At 35.8% G+C, this 23,047-nt stretch overlaps 1 protein-coding gene across 1 annotated transcript in view; it reads right to left on the reverse strand.

The window, feature by feature from the left end:
• Nucleotides 1–23,047, reverse strand: part of GRIK2 (glutamate ionotropic receptor kainate type subunit 2) — a 429,339-nt gene that overhangs the window by 16,241 nt on the left and 390,051 nt on the right. The window lies entirely within an intron of this gene.

Raw genomic sequence — 23,047 nt, forward strand, 5'->3', positions numbered from 1 at the left:
TGTTCATATTTTGTTTAATGTTTAAGGAGAGAACAAAGCCATCATTCTTCTTCTTCTGCTTTGAAAGCAGGAACAAAAGACTTTTCATTAAAGTGGTTAAGAAATCCTGGTAAAAAGAGTAGATGAAAAGTCATGGCACCCCATCTTTCATGTGATGTTGATAGGAATGCAGCTCTACAAAGGATCCCTCCTCCTTTTCTTTCTGTTATAATAACGCTACTAACTAGTTATAATTTTTTGCAGCATCTCCATTTGCTAATAAAATGTATTTCCATTGATTTGATACCTTTAAAAAAATTTCCTCAACATCCTGTTAGAGAGATGCTGCCCATTTCACTGTTTCATATATAGTCATCTGTGTGGAAGGAGCTGAACGAATGTATGCGTAGAATATTTTATGTCACTCTTGGAAAACATGTATTTTTGTTTGGAATTTCATCTCCCTGAATGCAACATTCAATTTCTTACACATCTAGAACTTGTCATGAAAAAGTAGCTGGCAGGAAGGGTTACTGTACCAGCCTGGAAATAAAACATAGAATGAACCATTAATTAGAAAACACTCTGGGCTTTGTTCCTTTGTTCCAGAATAAAAGGTGGGCAGAGCTGACCTCAGTGTAAAGTTGCAAGACCTTGTGTTTTTATCATCTATCTGTGTAGGGAAGAATTGGTTCTGTACCTGGAGCTAAACTGTATTTACACAGGACTATAAGTGAAACAGAGAGAGGTGAAAAAAAAATTCTTCTATTCCCTCGCACATGCAGGAGTCTAAGTCACAGCATTTTAGACCATTCTGACAATAGTGAAACTTTGCAAAAGCATGTACTTGACACATTTCTTCAGTCAGATGGAAAAAGGAAAGTGATTAGTCCACTAGGGCCTGGGGAAGTGTAAGTGCATGCTATAATCTTTTGGGGATATTTTCAGCACTGCACTGCCTATAAATATTTAACAACAACAACTTTAAATAACATTAGATCTTGAGAAATAATTTTGGATTCAGTCTAAGCCATCTTCTGATTTGACAGGCTGCTTTCTAATTAAACTGATTTGCATTTTGTTCCCACGCTTTCTGTTAGTCTAAATATAGGCAGCACCAACTATTCTTCATCTATTATTTATATATTCTAGGGGCCAGATTTGTACACATACAGTTCTAGTCCATTTGAAGTACTTAAAAATTGAATAAACTGAGGAATTCATAGAAGGAAACCATGACACACAAGATAATCCTATCTACAATTAGTTGAGATTACAAGGTTTGCATTGGGAGTATGCATTCAAATAGTGATTCATTTAATCAGTATTTGTATCACTTTGTATTGGTAAATTGCAATTTTTTGTGCATGTATTTCTGGAATGGACAGGTTACAAGGCCTCTGGTGTGCCTGCTGCAATATTTGTATTTACTGTATCTTATTACCTTGTCTTAAAAATGGTAATATTATAAGTAAAGATCAATACCGGGTGTGGAATGACCAGCCTTGCGTACTGCCGCTGTTAAATTAAATATTTAAAGAATATCCCAAAATGGAAATTTATACATGTCAAACAACTAGCATTCAATACTTAATTCTATTCTATTCGTGAATGATTTACAATGACCTAAATTCATTGATTCATATTTTGCAACAAACAACCTGGAATAATCTGATGTTTGAAAAATAAGTAATTTTTAATGCTGTTTTTACTGATTCAGGTATCTATTAAGAGAACAAAATAAGGAAGCACAGCATGACTATTCTTTCCTAAGGTTTTACTTGCTCCTAGATTTTTTTTCTTAGATACAAGTTGGATTGCAAGCCCCAGCGATGGGAAATCCACCCAGAAGCCCCTGAAATGGCTAAAAGTATCATGATCCGATGTTTGGATGACAAAGCATAGGAAGAGAGCAGAAGATAAATAGAGAATATGGACAAGACATCCAGGCTACATTCATTAAAACTAATGTTTTCCTTGCAGAAATGAAAAATTTCAGCAAGTCTTGGTAATTTAGCAGTAATTTTCACTATCACTCCTGTCAGCCTGAGTGGAAGATGAATATGAATGGAATGACCCCTTCCATGAAGTGTTGCAGGAAGGTCATGTCTTGTTTGTGTGTTTTTCTAGAACCTGAAATATTATTTAATAGAATGTACTGCTCAGGAGACAAAATAAAATGTAGACTGAAACTTTAAAGCTTCCAGACCATGTATATGAATGCATTTGCAAAATAAAGACAGTATGAATATACTGTATAAAATATAAAGTAATAAATCAGAGGTGGAAAAAAAAAAGGAGAGAGAGGAACATTCTGCCAGATTCATAAAAAGCACATGTAACATTAATTTTGTGTGAAGAAATGTGAATTTCAAATGGCAACCTTGATGAAAAGAGTAGTTGAAAAAATCTTACTAGTGTGTGCATGGGGGACGACTGGGAGGGGAGAGACAAAGATATTTAAAACTCCATCCCAAAATCAGGAAGAAATATACAAATATCATCTTCCAGTGTGTGCAGAGAAAGGGAGAAATGCAGAAATATCTGACTTTTTCTTCCCTTCTTCTCAAGGCTCCTACTGCTTTCTTTCCTCTGCCAACTGATCAAATATCTCCATGAAAGACTGGGACTGGAGTGGCCTACACAACATAATGTGCACATTATTTGCTGATCCCACTGCAGCTGCAGTTTGCAGGAATGAGAATATCCACTAGAACAAGAGTTTCCTTAGACCTTCTGGTTTCTTCTATAGGTGATGGAGACCTTGGTGGCTTCCTATGATCATCGGTCTGAATGAATGAGGCAATGATTTTTATTTGCAGTAACCTGAATATGTAGATTTAAAATAAAAATGAAAGTTTATTTGCATAAATTTTATTTTCTGAAGCTTCTGTACCAAATTAAGACAGCTAAGTCTCAGAAATACTCCAGAAGTTATACATGGATAGGTTTCCTGCCCTGAAGTCTCAGTACATAAAGATTTATGCACATAATTATATGTTTAGTTAACTTATGAACACATAATGTTTATATATTGAGACTTTACTGCATACAGATTAATATGCTGAAATCCTGCTGATCTGGCTGGTCTTGAAGATGCTTCCTGCAAAATTATATTTCAGTAAAATCTGCTGCCTGTTTACCCTTAGTCTCTGTTTTATTCATTCACATGGTAAATATCAAAGTCAGCCTTAAAAGGGTTGGAGTGTACTGGAAGCTGTGTAACTGAATTTGGCTGGAAGTAAATAAAAAGGAATGGCAGCATTCCACTCAGTCCTTCATTAAGCAAATACTGAACCAGAAACTTATTTATATTGCATCACTCTGAGGCATTTTATTAAGAGAAAGAGTTTCTAAAAACGGTTTGGTATTTTGAAATTTGAAAGTTGGTGCCCACGTTACTAGTTTATACTGAGCAAAATAACCAATTCAAGTTCTGGTTTTAGCAGTAGAGAGGAAGAAGCACTGAACTCAGCATGGGTTAACTGCATTGTAACAAGTAGCAATTAAAAAAAAAAATTTGGCAATCTTTTGGGAAAGTTTTTTCCAGCATGAACTCATTTGCAATGTGGTTACACTAGATAGATCTATCTAACTACCCTAAAGCTAGCATGCGTACATAGATATAAGCTGCAATCACGGTCTGACTCCAATGCAGGCGTAGCTAAAGTTTCCATTAAGGTCTCTGCCTTACTCCATTTATACTACTGGGGATGGGTTGAACCATTTAAGTCTTGGCACATCTGCATTTCTCTGTGTTTTTCTCATACTTAAGGCCCACTAGAATCACAGATTAAATGTTCTGCCATCAATCCGGTTGTACATGCAGTTGGATCATACTTAAAAGTTTTGTTTGTTAAACCGTCTGTTACCTCTTTCCATCAGTTACCACGGCTGATGAAGCTTTCCTTTTCTTTATACAGCATAAATTTCAGTCTGGTCTTTTGGGACAACCATTCCTTGCTAAGGAATAACTGGTGATACAGTATGTGGAGTTCAGTTTCTCTGAAATTTCATGAATATTGGAGACATAGGCATGACAGACACAAGACTCGAAGGGGTTTCATTTACACAAAATTGTGCAGTAGATGTTTAGCCCACAAGGATCCGTGGAAAAACAACATCCTATAGCCTCATGCATCGCAGGCCCCGAAACACCTTTCAGTAATCTGTAACAAACTCAGCACTGAGTAATAAAGACTGACAGCCACAGTTATAACATGCCATAGGAAAGCAATAGGCGCCTCAGGGGCACAGGCAGCAGTAGAAACACTTAGTTTTGTTCCACAAGACTGTTTTTCTTTTAAGAGGCCCAGCCAGCTTTGCTCCCTAGCACTGTTAACCCTCTCTCATTGGGATGGGAGGGAAGGGGTAGAGAGAAGGGTCATCACAGCTTCGTTCGTTCTTCCCACCTGTGGATTCAAAAGTCTCCAAGCAACACCTGAAGAAAGGAAAGGAAACCTGTGAGCGACCCGTCCCTGGCTCCACCCTCAACACCAGCTCATTTTCACTTAGCACAAGACCACTGAGGACCCTTTCCAGGTCATGGAGTAATGCCATTGCAGTAGCTGGGGATCTGATGGATTAAAATTCTTTGGCAAGCATAGGAAGCAAGCAATACACTACACTGAAGAGAAGAGCCACAAAAGAAAAGAAAAGGCAACAGATGCTGCCTATCTGATACGGGAGCAGATCCTCCTTTATCCCAAATAAATGAGCAAGCCACACCAACCAGATACTTTGGATACTGGAGGATGTTCATGCCCTGACCTCTCCTATAGGTTGACTATCAAAATATATATATACACACCACTGATGAAAAGATGTTCTCAGTAGCAAAATTAGCCACTTCCACAAGAAGTAGCAATTAGCCAGGTATTTTTAAAAGTACAGAACAGTCCTGTGGTCATTGATTTAGACGAGGATTTAGAATGCGGATTTTAAATGCAGCTTTGATACAGACTTTCTTTGTTATGGTAAGTGAAACATTTTTTCCTGTTTCCTAGCTTCATGCCTCAGAGCAAAATTGGTGTTTTATATTTATGAAATGCTCAGACATTACAGCATTCTCACCTCTAAGGTACATATAAATTAGTAACAAAGCATCCCAGATACACAGGGCTTAAATACACTTCCCAAGTTTACATGTCCTCCAGGGTTTACTGAAAACAACAGCTATATTAATAAACTTTCAATGGATATAGCTCTTTTTAATGTAGAAAGCTGCAAAAATCTTGATTTTGACACCTCAAGAAATATATTTCACAAAGGTCTAGTACAGTAACATTTATATACATTTTCTATGCATTTATGAGTAATACATTAAAATATTATATTGATTTAAACATTAATAAAAAGTATACTTCTTGCTCATCTGTGAGTTGCCCTTCTATTTCCTCATAGGCTTTAAGCTCTTCTCAGCATGAAGAAGCCTTTTTAAATGTTTTTAAGTACTCTACATGTTATGAAAAACATTGGGAATAAATAATAATAAAGTGCCAGGTTTAAAATAACTAATATTTGCAATCTTAATTTTGCTGTGTTCCATATACATCAGATTTCCCATCCTTGTTTTTTGAATTAAATACATAACTCTGAATTATAAAGTTTTTGTTTGTTTGTTTGTTTTCAAAAGAGTTACCAAGATAAAATATTTATCAGGCTGAGTTAACACTTCTGATTAAACAAAACTGGAGTGTTTTCTGATTGTTAACCCTGCACACTTCGTGCTACATTAAGGCTTGTGTGCATTACCATACTGTAATATTAGACATATTGTAATCATTAAATATGCATTAAGTTCTAACTATTACAATGGAAAATCCTCGATAGATGTTTACAGCAGTCTAAGCTATCCCATATCTAATTAAAATAGCAAACGGATTCAAAACCAAATCCCCCTCAAAACTGCTCACCATTCTTTTTATATATATATAATCGCTTCTGAACCACACTCTTCATATATGGCTCTGAAAAGACAAGTCACTGATAAGAATCAGGGAACACTTTAAATTAGTATTTTATGCAAAATGTAATGAGAAATCTTTCACAAGTTCTTGTGTTGTCTAATTGGTTTCACTTCTTTCCAGGCATTACCATCAACTCGCCAAATTTCTGCTCCTTTCTCTATAGAACTGTCTTTAAGGAGTTCATGTAGGTTTCTAAGACTGTAACCAGCTTAACCAGTTGTAACCAAGAAAGATCATTTATCTGAGACTTATTTCATATTAATTTTCTCATAATTCTCTAACTGTAAGCATGTACCATAACTGATATTAAAATTAGATGAATACAGGGGAGAATTAAGACTACAATAGCCATTCATTCTTCCTTTCATAAATGTTTATGTGTTTGGCACTGGGAAGGGGACATCCTTGGGTATATTAAGTTGCAACTAGTTCAAAACATATTTATCCTTCACTAGTTAGTAAATTACAAAAAATGCATATAGAACGGTTGCCCATCATGAAAATTTTAAGTAAGAGATGATGATACAGGTTTTACTGGTTAGTTTACACTATTTTCCTTTATTCCTTTTTTTAGTGTCAAGATAATCTGAACATGAGGAACAAGGCTTTTTTCACTATTGTACATACTCAGATCATAATTATATTATTGTATTAAACATATTTCTTTTGCATTTTTTTAATACAGTATAATTTTCTCAATCCCCCTTCAGACTATTACTGTAAACACTCAACTCTAAAGTATGGCCCTTAGACAGAATAAATACTGAATGCAAAGAGTGAAAGTTAGTAACTTTCTTTTATAGAGTCTATATGTACTGTAAAGAAAGTTCACTGAAAAGGTCATAAGCTTAGTGTGTTATTATCTCTCTGCTGCTGTTGAACTATGCAGCCATAGGAGAATATCCATGTTGAAATCTGTACCGAGGAAATGAGTGATAATATTTTTGTTGTAGCTAAAACTATTTCATATTCATATACTGATTTTTTAAATTTGTTTTGTAAACCTGCATCACTTGCATATGAATGATTTACAAATAGCAGCCTCCTTTGTGGGAAATAGTTTTCTAACACTACACAGCAACAAACAGCTGAACAAAGCAAGCTAAAGAAAATGCTATATGCAGTTTTACAACACATGAAGATTGCAGGCAGGCAGGCAGAGTATAACAAAAAATGAGAAAAGCCTTGGGTCATAACAGAAGGTGCCCAGATCTGTAAACCCAGTCCATGACGTTGCAGAGACCACCCTAATCTCCCATATAGTATTTTCCCATTAGATTTGTTATCATGACTGAGGTATGAAGTGGCTGTTGGGTACATCTAAGAGCAGTGACATTTTGGAGGGGCAATCTTTACTTAAGTTACACAAACAGAAACAACTTCAGACCTTTGGAATGATTCCTACAAACTTTAACACTGTATTTACGGATGATAATAAGAAGCTTCAGCTGCTACTGTTCTATCAAGTGATGTTCCATATATTTATAAACCCTCTAACAAATAAGAGAAGCTGATTCTTTAAGTTTTCCATGCAGATTTCTCTTCTCTAATTTGATTTACAAGGTTAAAGTAATTAGAAAGGCAACAGAGTCAGTTCTTCATGGATCTTTGGGAAAAGGAGACATCAAATAACTGTTTGCATCATACATACAGTGAGAATAAGAAGACTCAAATATTCAGAGGGTGGTTAAAAACACCGGTTATTGCATAAGATTTCAGCGTTTCATTCACTGTGTAGTCTGTCCATGGAACACCATGACAGATTCAAAGCTGTTGGTTCTAGTCATCAAGTCTTTTCATTTGTCTTGGCCAACTTAGAGAATCCTCAGTAGTAGGGCTGCATGAGATAATAAGAATTCAGACTTCTGAAGAGCTTTCAGAGTTTTAAATTTCTTTTCCAATACAAGGAAATCATTTGGGTGCAAAAAATGGAACTTGGTAGGCTCAAACAAAGACAGCCAATAGCCTCTATTTACCCCTTTTGGATGCAAATTCAAGTCAGTGTTCAAAGAGAAGGGTCTTGAATGTGTAGCTAGAGTCTAAAATACTTTCATCACAAAAATGCTGTGTTTCAATACTGTGACCAAAGACAGAAATTTATGTGTAATTACAGTTTCCCTACATGTATAGAGAGAATCACAGAATTGCTGAGGTCAGAAGGGACCTCTGTAGATCATCTAGTCCAACCCCCCTGCCCAAAGCAGGGCCACCACAGTGTCAACTTATGCATGTGTGAAGCTACTGTAGAGATTTCAGGAATATATCTATACATAAACTATTGAATTTTAGCTGCAGGTAAGAAATGTTCTATTGCTGAATGATTCAACACACATAAAGTGTGCCACACACTGCCAAGGCTGTGTCCGATATCTTCCACACTATGGATAACTGAGAATATTAATTGTGTTTACTATGGTTGTGCCTAAAGACCAACTAAGAGTACTGCTCCGTTATGTCAGGGCCCAGTCTATTATGCTTTAGAAAGATCCCCATAAAGTGGGCGGGGAAAGAATAACACCTGAGAAGTAGACTGGACAGTAGAATGACATCAAACACTCTGTTAACGCAGCAGGGTTTTTCTGCATGAAAGAAGGGAGAAAGGGCTGGGGGTAGTTACGAAAGAATTAAGCTCAATGGGAAGAAAAGAGAAGCCTGTTTGGAGAAGAAGGTTTGGAAAAGGCAAACATGGAATGAAGTTGACACAGGAGAAAAACAGGGATGAAGCGTTTACTTATCTGAAAGGAAAGTACAGTCAAAATTATAACAAATTTCCTTATTCCCAGAAAAGCCTACTCTCCTTTTACAGCTCTCTCAACCTTCAGGATCTCAGGCTGGCTGTCATCAGATCTCTCACAAATCTTTCTGCGATAGGGAAAAATCATCTGCATCTGAAAGGCTCCAGATTCAAGGAAATCTTGCTTGAATATGTTGGTCAGTATTTTCCCAGGGGAAAGAGGTGTTAACAGGACCCATTATCCCCTCACCATAAGCTGAGAGTATCAAGAGAAAAAATATAAAAGGAAGAGAATTATCCTTAAAGTCTATATTTTTCCCCATAGTAATAGGCACACATGAAAAAATAACCCAGAAACAACAGATAGACAGAGTTAGCATGCACTACCTAAAGGTAGGGAAGAAGAATAAGGAATATTTTTCACAGAAAAATATCTAAATAAACTATGGAGGCAACTGAGGGAGAAAGTAACTGGCCGCATGAGAAAGAAAGATTCCTGGATTTGGAAGATGGAGATCCTGAACTATTTAGACCTAAAGAACAACCAAGATTGGAGAGGAGATGAACGCAGGTAGGTTTATTATTTGTCTGGGGAAAGAAGTAAAAAACACGCGCACGCACACACACAACTAGCTAAAGGAAAGAATGACTGCTTTCTATGATCTTTACAAAGGCTGTGTTCAGTGTGTTTTCAGTGATTACGTGTCTCTCAGAAGACCCTGGAAGCATGGTAGTTAAACTAGCAGAGATACTTATTGCATGGACCTTGGTTGCTAGGAAATGAGGTCCCATTTCCAATAAGCAGCGAAAAAGGAACTCTTGACCAGGAAATGAGAGAGGCAGACAAAAGGAATAGTTGATGCTGCAGCTTTTTCAGACTGGGAATGCCTAAGAGCATGCAAACCCTGTGTGCTGGGATGCAATGCAGCAGTTTGTTTCTAACTGGAGGGAGTTATATCAGGACTGAGACATTTTCTGTTTGTAGATGAATCTTCAACAATGCAATACACACATAGTCCTACGTGTGATTACGTCAACGTGGCAGTTTTAATAATGTCTTTGCTTTATTTATACCTGTTCAGTAAATTCCCACTAGAAATTCAGCTTTTCTAAGGCAGAGTTTGCTAGCAATAACTACTGGGAGTTGAGTTTTCTGGTCATTTTTTATTGATATGAAGTGCAGTGTCTTAACGTGCCTTTCACAGATAGTGCCTTAACACACTCATACTTCTGATGTAACTATAAAAACAGTTCTCCCACCAAATGTTTTAGCTACACATTCTTACATTTTAGCAACAATAAATTAACTTCTAAAGCAGTTGAAATTCCCAAATTAGTTTCAGTACATGGTCTGACCTGCATAAAAATAAATAATTTGCATCCATTTTTATGCATTATATTCAACTAATGAAGACAAATGTATTAATTTGTTTTAGTTACAGAAGAACTGAAGCCCAGCAGTTTTAGGCATGTATAAGTGATGAATATTACAGTTCAAATCATATGAAGGATTACAGATAAAGTGCAGGCAAGCAGAAGAAAAAAAGCCTCCTCTGTTGCTACTTGACTTCCTATTTATGTCTATAGGGACAGATCTACCTACATCTCTCATCTCCAAGGACAGATGAAAAATATTCAGACTATGTAATTTATACAGTCTGACATTTAAAAGTAGCTTAAAGAGAACTACGGGGTCTTAAGAATAAAACCAAATGAGATACTCAGACTACCACTGCTTAGAAATTAACACTGGGGTTTGGGGGTTTTTTTGTTGTTGTTGTTTTGGGGTTTTGGGGTTTTTTTTTTTGGTGGTGCTTCAGATTTTGAAAACTATAGGCAGGGGACAATGTTTATGCTTTTAGTAGTGAAGTCCAGAGCGCAAAAATTGCACAGTATTCATAACATTTATTATATGAAATTGTCCAAGAGTATATATACATATATATACATAACATATATGCATACTTTCTAAGCAGTTATAGTGTTTTGTATCGTAGGAAAAAATTTCTCCAGCATCAGTATTTTACAACAGGTAACAGACAGGGATTCCTCACATATCCTCATAGTTTCCCACATAATATAAACAGGAAATCGCTGCAGAACCTGTAATCTCAACAATGATTAAACTGAAAACAAGTGTTGACTGGTGGTCTCACTACTTTACAGAGGAATCCAGAAATATATTTTCAGCCAATGCAAATTAGCACGTCTTTCTTAAACATCTGAATTTTTCATCATGTTCAGATATGCAGAATTTGGTTTCAGCTGTTTTAACCAAGTGTACTGTTAACTATCTTGGGGACTAAATTAATACATCATTTATATGTTATTCCTTCTAATTTTGGAACTGTTTGCTTTTTGAAAGGTTCCTGAGTTATTTATACTTTGTTGTTTTTACATAACTATATTCAAATATAGATGTGTAAAAGTATAGACCTTCTGTTTACCATCCAGGGTCAAATTCAACTGAGTTACTGAAAGAGTGGAAGCTATGCAAGATCTCACTAACCATATATGTGGAACTTTCCTGTTCTTAAACAGTGCTACTCACTGAAGTTCTACAGCTTTTACAGTTTAAGTTCATTCAGACTATATTTTTTTCAAATACGATAACATACACTTTTGATTTTGGAAAACTTTGCAATATTTAACTGATGTACTGATAGCATCAAAAAACTCTGCCTTGTTTTTGTTGGAAAAAAAAATCATGTCTAAAATTATGTTCTGAGTTGATCACTGACTGCCAAACGTACAAATGAATTCAAAGGAATGTGCCAGTTATGAGCTCAGTGCCAGGCATTGTGCTAAATGTCATTGTTCTCTAGTCTTGCCTGAGATTTAAAGCAAGTTTTCAAAACACGCCTCTTCAAAACATGCCACCTTTTCAAATTTGTTGGAGGTGTGAAAAAAGAATGATGTTAAAAGGCACAGAAAGCAGCTCTAGCTACAGTAAGTGTTTGACTTCAGGGGTAGAAAAAACAGCTAATGAATGTTAATAAACTCCTAATGGTTCATTCTGACAGGATCCTATGCTTCTTTAAAACAAAGGTATTTAAAAACAAGTCAGTGTTTGCATGCCTTGTGGCTCTCCTGCTATCATAGTGCTAATTGACCTTTAGCCTAATCCTCCAGGAGTGGAGGAATGAATAGATAAAAAAAGGAGAAGAAAAACGTTGAGAACAAACACTACTGGCAAAGTTCTGCAAAGTTTGAGACGCAACAAATGGGAAGCAAAGAAAACAAAAAGTTTTTAAAAATAAGGCAAACTTGCTTCAACATCTTTTAAATCTCTTTTGTGCCTCAACTCACTTCTGTTGACACAGTAGCTTTTTGCAACTACCACAATGCAAGGAAAGCTCTCAGGATTCATTTTCAGAGCCAACTAAGAGCTGGCTGTGCAGAAATCCTGCTTCTTCCTTCACCTCCCAGCCTGTGTGCTGTCACTGCTTCCTTTAGACTACAACTAGTGCTCACCCAGCCTCACCAGCAGGTAGGCATTTAAACAAGAAGTAGATGAAGTCTATGTAAAAAAAGGTGAACAGTTTTCTGCCAGGTTAACTCACTAAATCAGCTCAGATAGGTGCCAGTCCTTGCAAGTGCAGCAGTCCTATGCCAGGTTAAAATGACTGTGAAACTTCAGCCTTACTTTCTTACTCAGCTATGTTATAGATAGGAATGGTATGCCTCTCTTTTGTAATAAATGATATGGACCCCAGACTCAGGTTGATAAATATTTTATAGCCCTGTTGATAAATATTTTATAGCCCTGTTGGCTCTCATGGAAGTAAGTAACACCTGGAGAAACACACTGGGAATGTGTGTGTTTCTGTACCTGGAGAACACAATGGAGTGTGCACATCACACAGGATGAAGATTCTCATCAAATATTTCTTTAGGGTACTCTTATCAAAAATGTCTTTCTCTTCCTGCAATTCTATCCCCATAAACCGCTTGGAAGAGTGAGAGAGAACTTCATCTTCTAACCAAGAAGAAAAAAACTCCATCACGACTGAAAACAAGTAAGAATTGAAACAATGTGCTTGGCCTAATGACCTACTCTACACTAAAACATACTGGGAAGACTGAATTAAAGTTGTAGGCATTCAGTGATTCAAATAAAACATTCCAAAACAAACATTTCAGGGAGTGTCATAATCTCTCAGAATAAAATAACATAAGAGACCCCAGCAAAATGTAGGGAACTGAATAAATAATGGCATCCAAATACTCATCTCTACCATGCTCCTAGTGCCTTCAGAAAAATTTGCAACCACAGGATCACCATACTGTATATCCTCACTGAAGCAGAGCTTAAAAAATAGACTGTCCCCTACTTTGGCACTGGCTACAATGTTTGGTTATGGACAACTGCACCTTCAATTCTGATTTATTTTTAGGCATTTCCTGCAAAAGAGAAGGCTTTCAGATGCTGCTTATTTTCTCTTCCTTTTTGTCTTAGCTATTTGTACTTTAATCTCTGGTACATAGGACTGTGTCTTACCATAGTTATATGCAGCAGCTAGAACAACAACAAAAAAAAATACAGTACTACTATATTATAAATATGTAACAACATAACATGTTTCTTTACTAGACAACATTCAGGGCATTTGTTTGAAATATTCCTCTGAAAGTAGTTGGTGTTCTAAATGTAGAAACTGCTTATTTAAAAAACGTAGTTCAGACATATAGCTGTAGGATTCAAGACTTTGGTCTCTTAAAAGCTAGACAAAACAGAGGAGGTTACATCCTACACAACTGTAGGATGCTGAAGTGTTGTTCTTATACTTACAAGGCATTTACTCCCATTTTTATCTACTTTTTAAATTATAGGCAAGTTTGAAAGGAAACTAATTTTCAGATGATTGCAAAAGCAGGCTGCAAAGTTCTTATACTCCTTATCAGAAACCTCTGTCTGGTATGATAAATGCAGCAAGGAAGCAGGCTGAAAGAATTCTAGAAGCATTAAGGCTATTTTGAGATCATCTTCGTACTATCTTTTAAAACTTTTTATTGCATATTTGGGAAGTGAGAGTCATTTATTTGTCCCTGATTTTAATGCATTAAGTTTTAGTCTTTGAAATTACAAGTATCTAATAAAAGCTTTTGTGCTTAAATAATTTATATTTCCCACTATAATTCCATTTAAACTTTCTATATTTGGAAACATGCATTTAAAAAATGGCATATGATGAAATCTTTTGTAAAATACTTGCATTAAGGACACGGTCAGATCAGTTTAAAAATGTCAACATTATAAATTAAATACTTTTACAGAGAGTATTTTTTCTAAGTCACTCCCAAGAGGTAAAGAATATGTAATATAAATTAGATGGCCTTTTACAGTGTTATTGGATGTAACATCATAATTAAATGTTAGATATTTGTTGATTACACTATTTGTTTAAAGTCTATTTGAATCCAATGACCTCTCACTAGGGTAGGAAGAACAGTATTGTATTGAATTTATTAATGGCTTAGACAAATATAAATAATTCATGAAGTCATATTCCTAGAGAAGATATAAAATAGCAGATCATAAATTATTGCCTGAAACCCTTTTTCTGCACTGAAATCTTTAATTTAAGGGAGTGGAGTGTGAAATACCTCTTTCTAGATTCTACATCTGATGAAATTATATGAATACTACCATCTTCAAAATGTGCTTACTCCAAACAACATTTTAATTATGTGCTACACAGCTGACTGAAATTTCAAAAATCAGAAAATTGAAAGCCAACCCTGCTCATAGCTCTAATTTGCCAAAAATAAAGGATTTTAGAGTCTAAGTAAAAAATGTTGAGTAGAATTTTATTGTGCGAAAGTAAATAAATAAATCTCTATGTGAAAGTGACCCACATAATATATTTGTCTGGCCAAATGGATTTTTTAGAAGTCTCAGGTGAGAGGGCCAACATTTTGAGCATCTTTTAGAAAAATGTTCTGTGAAAATCTATTTTTTTCTCTAACAGATAAAAATTGTTGTAAACAAAGAGTTTATCTGACATTTCTTTAGAATTTAAAGTAAGGAGGACTTCATTAAAAATGGCACCTCTGAATCAATAGAACATGCAAAGCCTTGGAATTTTATTTTATACTTTGAACTTAAGTAAGTACGATGATATCTGGGGCTGGCGGCCAATGTAACTCTGCTGGAAGTCTGTGTATTTTATTCATATACTTTTCTTTTTGACTTGGGAGGCATAACTTGTTCGAATCACAGCAGCTGCCAACTTTATATTGTCAACATATAGATACAGACTGAGCAGATATATTTTATGTTTTTACATGCATAAATTTTCATACCTGGATCTGCTTTACAATCCAAGTTATTGCAGCTGTATATAATGGGTAGTTCCCCCGACTCAGTTTGGCAATGAAATGTTGGTAACTATATCCACTGTAGTAAGTTGACCGAAAAATATATTGTTCCATTTCATTCAGGTTCTGAGAAATGTATTTTCTCCCCACATACAGTGAAGAATCTCCATACAGTTGAGGGGCTACCACAGGGGCACACATTTATTTTCTTAAAACGTTTAAGTTAACAATTAAATATTAAGATTCTAGAGGCAATTCTTAGAGATGCCTTTTCCAGCATTTTCAGGGCATCCTGACAGTCCATCAATATGGAATTATTAGGGCTGCGATCAGTGACATGCATTGGCAGAAGAAGTCATAGTTTGGTCACAGTAAGTGAGAAATAAGTCACAAACTAGTAAAAATGAAGAGTCATGGTAACAGATTCAGCTCAATAATGTTTTGCAACTGAAATATTATTAATATTAATAACACAATTTATTATCTTGTAATAACTACAAAGGAAAAAAGAATAAGAAAATTTATATTTCATCTTTCCCCCAAACCATATTTTCCCTCACCATTAGCAGATGCAGGAACATCACTACTATACAGCTACAGCTCCCTCTTAAGCCAGTCCTGTAACTTTCTATAGCTCAACAATCACAGAGAAAAAGCAAGGAATTAACTAGCCCTGATTTCTTCTGCTCACCTTATATCCCAAACAACACAGCTTTCTATTTTGTATTTCTCAAGAGTTAGAAGAAATACATGCAAATGTTTAGCATCACTAACACCCACCACTTTTGGGGTCCAAAATATCAAAGTTATAGGTAAAGAAAATGTGAAAAATTTGAGAACACCTGACTCCTGTGACTGCAAAAATATAATCATTGCCTAAAAGATTTTGTGTTGCCAGAACTGCCTAGATAAAAACTGTGAAACTGGCTACCTAAGCAGGCTGTGCATACCACTGCAGGTTAAAATAGAGTAGACCAGGGGTTCTTCTGGTACATGTAGCAGTAATGGTACATAAAATACCACATGGCAGCCTGGCCCAACCTTGCATCTACTGTAGAATGTTTGCGGACCCCTTGGACAATCTGAATCCTTGAGGTTCCTTACAGACATATTTCCTATGGTTCTGAGAAAATTAGCCACTACTACATGAATGTAACACCATTCCATGTTCCTATTGTTTTCAAAACTGAAAACAACTTTGGGGACATTTTTTGGTATATGCTCAAAGCACTGAAGAGCGAGAGTGGAAAAGAAAGGAACTCTGAAACCTCAGTAGTAACAGGTACAGCAGCCTTTTTATAGAAGGCCCTCACCCTCATCTTTCTTCAGAAGCAGAACTGATACGCGCCAACTCAAAAAAACCCCAGACATCTACACAAATAATTGACGTGTTTCACCAGATAGTATTCAGTAGCTCCAGGATCCACTGCAACAGCCTTACTTTGCATGTATCTCCACACCCACTCAGTCTGTCTGGCATATCCCAGATGTTCCAGAGTTGCCACATAAGCACAGATCATCTGAAAGGCACATGCTCAGGAAATCTGCTCAGATGGAGTGGGTTTGATACATACACTTGTCAGCCATTTATGTAATATAGGTACAACATAGAAGCAACTGGCAATTCAGTAGAAAATCTGCTGAAGCTGGATGGAAGGTGGCCTGTTGTCTACCATGCTGAACAGAGACATGGATTTGGAAATGAAATAGGAAGCTGAAACTACCCCAGACAGATAAAAATGCTTTCTTCCTAGAGAGGATTTCAAAATGGGTTTATTTCAACGGGAGAGTGAAAAGTAAAAAATTTAAAAGTAGCTTCACAGACCATTACAGCTTTGATATAGAGTGCATGCAATCTAAACTTCTAACCTTTTATGTGGTTCACTTCCCATTAACAAAAATGTTAATAAATACTCCTTAAGGAAAACAGCATTGATCATATAATATTACCTTGTTTTACAGTATCCTTGTGTTGACCAGATGAAGGTCATACTAGCTATGCTCAGTAGGGCATGAAAATTAGACTGCTGGATAGACAGGGACTTCTAAGGATTACATGTTGCACTTACATGAACATAAATTTCAAGTCATGTTTGATATGAAGTATCGTAAGAATCTGGGAATAATTTGGAATGCTAAAATTTATCCCATCCAGGATTTATTCAAGAGCAAAGCAAATTTTTAACACCTTAATCACACATGAAGAAGAAATGGGGCATTTAAAACTAGCGGAACTGAAGGTGATATATAACACTTTTGAGGTTTTACCATGAAAAGTGCAAGTTTTTTCTGAATAACCAAAGGGCTTGCTTTCTCTTTCCCTTGCCCTTTCTCTTTCTTCCTCTGCCTCTTCCTTTTTCTTTCTCTTTCTCTCTATTTCTTTCTCTAGTTCTCTTTATTTTTGTCTTACTCTTTTTCTCCCTCCCTCCCTCCTTTCCTTCCTTGAATAACAATCTTTGATCATGGGGTGTATGCCCACACAAAGCCAAATTCCAAGCTCTAAAAGAAAAAAAAATAGATATGTATTTCTGATAATATATAAGTATAAATTAAATTTATTTATGTGTTTATTATCAGAAATAATTTATACAATATACTTCAAGTTTTCTGCATTGCAACAAGTTTTCTTATCCACCAAATTCAGGGATTAAGAACACAAGACTAGAAAAAGTAGTGCCTTCTAATAGGATGTGCCAGAATAAAAACAAAACAAAATACTAGAATGTGGAGATTGCTCTGCTGGTACTGCAGAAATCAGTTTTTTACACTACAGTAAATTAAGACTGTAGGAACAAAATGTCCTATTTAACTTCTAAACTCTCTTGTCAGGAAACGAAAAATGCAAGAGGTGGATGTGACTGTGTTGTCATTCTCTTTCCTTAGAAGCTTAGAAGAACTAAAAAATTATGATGAGATATTTTTTCTCCTACAGAAGCATCGTTATTCACTTTATGGCACACACACATACTGAGGATCCCCAGATCTGACATTTCAGGTGGAATTTGACCCTATATTCAGACACTTAGCTATCTACATGGTATGTGTCCATATGCAAACTAGGTGTGCAAGCTAAGCAGTATAGGCAAGGGAGACCTAGTCAGTACAGTGCATGGAGTGACTGCAGAGAGCTAGTCATTCACCACACTCAAAAACTACATGCCTACATTAGAACTACATGTCATCTACAGAACATTGCTTTAGAGTCATCTGTCTGAGGATAGATTTCTTGGAGATCTCTCACATGGCTCTCATGGTTCAGGCTGCAAGCACTTTCTTTTCCCTTTGTGACATCTTTTATTTAGTGTAATATATTTAATGCTTGTTATTGGTTATTGTAAACAATAAAACTGTATGTCTCTATATGCTAGTTTACCCTTCGAAACAATAAAACACTTGAAAGGGATTAATCAGCGTGATCCTAGCCTTTAGTTTACATCCTAGCAGGATGTTTCTGTTAGGTAGACATATTTAGTCGATGAAGTCTTATTTATTCAAAAAGAATATTCAAAAAGTCCCCTCTGAACTGAGCAACTAGACTATTGGTTTCTCACTGGCTAAGAATTAAGTTTCATGTAATCTTCCTCAGCTACCTGAAAATATTGGTTGTCCCATTTCATCATCTCAGAATTGGATACTCCTTTCCTTCAGCAGAAACGTGGTCCACTGATGTCCACAAGAGACACTGAAGCACAGAGGCTTCATTTGTTTTAGGGGATTTATTGTGGCAATATTGTCTAACACTGTTCTTCCCTGCCTGTCTCTTTGTCAAAAGGCACTATTTAACATCTGCCTGGGGACACTTCCACTTAACGTCACCAGCTGCCCAAACTAATGTTTTTCACCCTGAGAGAAAACACACACTGATTTATCTCTAGGTCTCTTCTATCAGATAATAAAAGATTTTGTCTGTATGCTGCTTGATTTGCTGCTTTTGGAGAGATGGCACACCTGCTGTTTACTAACACTTTCTACGATCTCTCTTCACATTAGTATAACTTGAAGAAGAAAACAGATGTATTCCAGCAAAGCAGTGTTATAGTCTCGGTTACAAAGTTGTAAATAAAGTTACAAATGCAGAAAATAAAACAAATGCAAAAATACATTTTTTCTTTTAAAATGCAAATGCAAATTATTTGCATTTAAAATACAAAAAACAAAATGCAAAACAAATGCAACCCATGTTACTGCCAGGTTCTTCTTTATCTTCTCCAAGTATCAGTTCTTGTCATACAAAACATTGTCCCATGTCTGTTTTCCCCTTCTCTTTTCCATGTAAATGAAGCTTCTATAGCCTAGCACTAGAACTGGCTGACTAAAAATGAATTCAGGTATATACAAGATTGTTACTTTAACTTGTAAACATGTATCATGAGATTCATTTATTGTATGTATATCTTATCAAATTCACCATCTCTAGTTTGTTTTTAGGTCCTGTGGATGCCATATGTGACATATTAAATAATGCTAATGACAAAGATATCATTCAGAATGTTGCCTGGTACCTATTCTAAATACCACTGTATTTTGTGGATTTTAAAGGGGTATATCAATCCTACTTTGTGCTGTATGTACATCATTTCCAATTTCCTTCATCACAGGTCATTTTAGCAGTATAAGCTTTCTGTTTGCTTCACTAGTGCTTTAATATTCCTAATTTTTTAGAAGAGTTAACATACTGACATAAGCTCAGAAGTTGCTTCTTCAGTGTGTTTGGAACAAGGAGCTGATACCTATATAAGTCATGATCTGCTGTTCTTTTTTCCACAACCTGTGCAACTTTCAAGCTCTAAATTTAAAGCTTTCACATTGTTAGCAGAGAGCTTTTACTGTGGTATTCTAAGTTGGTGCTATATTTGGGGTGGTTGCAGTTTCCATGTGATTATCTATCATATCTTATCCTATTCTGATAGCATATTTTTCTGTTAAGGAAGCTTTTAGCCCTTCTGCTTGTAGCTACTTATACTCAAGCACATTATGTTTTCACTAACAATTATTCTATTATTCTCCAAAAAGAAAGAGAGATGCTGCACCTAATTCCTTTTGATGCTGTTCTACAAAAGTAACTATGTCCATTCTACCAAATTCTACATAATGTCTATAAAAACAACAATTCTACAAAATTAATCCCATATGCAAATATTTCTGCAACTCCAAATCAACTCTTCCAGGAGACAAACCAGGTATGTCTGTAAATTTTGGGAGGTGACACCAATAATTTTCAGACATCATGCCCCTACCTGAACAAATAGTTCTGTATTTTTTTTCTGCTAGCTTCCCAAAGAGGCACCAGCAGTAACGTGGTTTATTTGGGAAACCATTATACTGTAGTTTTCTAAGCAGTTGACAAGTTACTCTCAGGATTACTGACTCTAAAGAGATATTAATCAATTGCGTGTCTATAAACATCTTATATTAAACATGCAACATGCACTTCTTTCCATCAAAAAACAGTTTTGTAAAGCTTTCAGCTTCAATAAAATAATGTATTTAATAAAAACTATTCTGACACATACTACGGATAATCTTCTTCATAAGTTTTTCCTTCAAATGAAGTGGGAACTATGCATTATTTTAGCAGAGACAATCCAATCTCCTCCTTCTGAACCCGTATGATTAATAAACAGGATACAAAACTTTTATAAATGTTAGTTCTCACCTCTGAATTGCACTTTACAGATACTGCCCCAAAAAAATAATTAATCTCTTTTTCTTGGCCATTCTGGGAAAGTTCCAGATGCTGTTTTACTTTCAACTTGTTTCTGAAACTCTTACTTTAGATCTTATTTTAGGTCCTGTTATAATTCCTTCTCTGGAGGCCTCATCTGTTTTTCAGATCTTATTCTGACTCTCTTCACTAAGCTTACCACTGCTTCAAGTTTTGTTTTACTTTTTTGGGAGATCATATTCCTGCAAGTATGTCCTCCATTTGTTTCATCTTGATTCAATAGGATTGTTAGCTCACAGCTACTCTTGTAAAACAATACTGTTTCCCTTGACCCAGACCATTTGTTATTACTTGGAATCTTTCAGATGGATGAGAGCTGAGTGTCTTTGATAGGATTCTGTTTATGAAGAAACAGTGCATGCACAGTGCCCATTCTCCAAAAATGAGGTAGGAGTCAAAGAGCAAAAACTGACCACTCTAGAAGTTTGGTTTTGGCTCTGTCTTTGCTTTTCATCTGTTCTCTCTGGTGTTTATGCTGGTTCTCTGATTTACATATATGTAAAATCATCTGTAAAACAGCTAACCTTGGTCTCTGTGTTTCTTATCACTTGGCCACCATGGACTGCATGCTTCAGATGTTTCACAAATATGCATGCAGCCTCTTCAAAGATTTCAAACTATCACTAAAATTTAATTTTCACCCTTCTAAGCCTAAATGGAAGGTGTTTTTCATCTCAAAATAACAAAGTTTTTTTTCATATAGGAAGATATGAAATACCACAGAGAGCAGTGGGACTAAAGTCTGGTCCCTTCTGGCACTTACATACCTCTAAGAAATTTCTTTTAAATAAATTTCAGTTTTCATGACAACTCCCTATTTCAGCTCGAGGCCTGGATCTTGAAGAAAAATATAGAGAAGTGAGAGGCCTGGATGTATAGTATAATAGAAGCTGGAATATGAACATCCAGAAATAAGGAACTGGACCAGAAACTTTGTCTTTCTGGGACTTAGGTCTTGGGTTTGGTCATTAAGACTATTCTGAACACAATGTTGAGGTTTAAATTGAGACTCAAATGATTGACTCCACCACATGTTAATTTATGAAATGTAAGTAAGCTGTCACCTGACTCGAGACCTGCTCTGTGCAGTACAGCCAGGACAAATATTTGCTGCTCTTAAAATAGATTTGCCACAGTGTTTCTCTATGAAAGTTCATTTACAGGTAGCACAGTCTACTAATGCAATAAAAAAGGAGGGGAGAAAAAAAAACTTTCTAAAGCTTACCTAATACAATACACTTAAAAAAAGGATGCAGTTGATTATTAGAAGGGTGAGTTGGTTTTCTTTGTTGATATATTGCAATCTTAGTAACTAGTGAAGAATGAGTTTCTGTAACCCCAGTGCAATTCAATTACAAAGTAATTCCTGAATGGAACATGCCCAGGTACTTAAAATCAAGAGGAGCCTGCAGAGTGGTAAGTAGCTTATAGCCAGTTACAGGTATGTGCAATGTACTCCAGTTGATAAATGGACTCTCATAAACTCTTATGAAAGAGTGAAAACTCTCCTAATATTTTACTCCAAGGGCAAAGGCCCAGCACCTTAGATAGTGCCCAAAAATGGGAACCAAAATATCTCATAATTGTGACAAGTGCTGAGACCTATATCAAAGATGACAAAAGGAAGCTATCAATTATTGCCTCCTTTTCACTCAGCACAGAATATCTCATAGCATGAAACTGTGTAAGGACCTCAGGTCTAGACTACCGTATATACCCAGTTCTCCTTGCTAGTTAAGGGATTTCAAGTACCTGTTGGCTAAAATGCCCCAAACTCTCTACTTGCATAATCTTTAATTCCAAAAGCAGTAACAAAGCAGCTTTTGTGCTTTTTGTGCTTTTGACTTTCTTGGAGTCAAAACCTCCATATTACTATCATGATATCAGACTTGGTCTACTGTGGAAATCAAAAAAAATCTGCAGTATAAGAAGCCACAATGGGAATAGAACAGGATGGGGAAAAAATGGCATATAGATTAAAACTAAATTCTTAACAACTAACTGTTCGCAGATACAATGAAGAGAATCATCATTTCTGCAGATGTCTATTTCATAGCCAATTACTGGTATTACCAAAATTTTAAAGTTGTTATTAAAATTGCAGGAAGTATCTGCACCATATTGGGAAACCTATATTTGGTATTCTTAGATACCTTTTTATGCAAGATCTTCCAGTAATGTTCATTTCTTAACCTTCCTTATCATGTTCTTGATTTAAAGAATTGTACCCTGCTTTCTCCACAGAATGATTTACTGTAGACTTTTAACACAGATAGAATCAGCAACAAATATAAGACCTATTTACGAAACACATTAAAC

Source organism: Apteryx mantelli, chromosome 3 (assembly GCF_036417845.1).
Source record: "Apteryx mantelli isolate bAptMan1 chromosome 3, bAptMan1.hap1, whole genome shotgun sequence".
NCBI lineage: Eukaryota > Metazoa > Chordata > Aves > Apterygiformes > Apterygidae > Apteryx > Apteryx mantelli.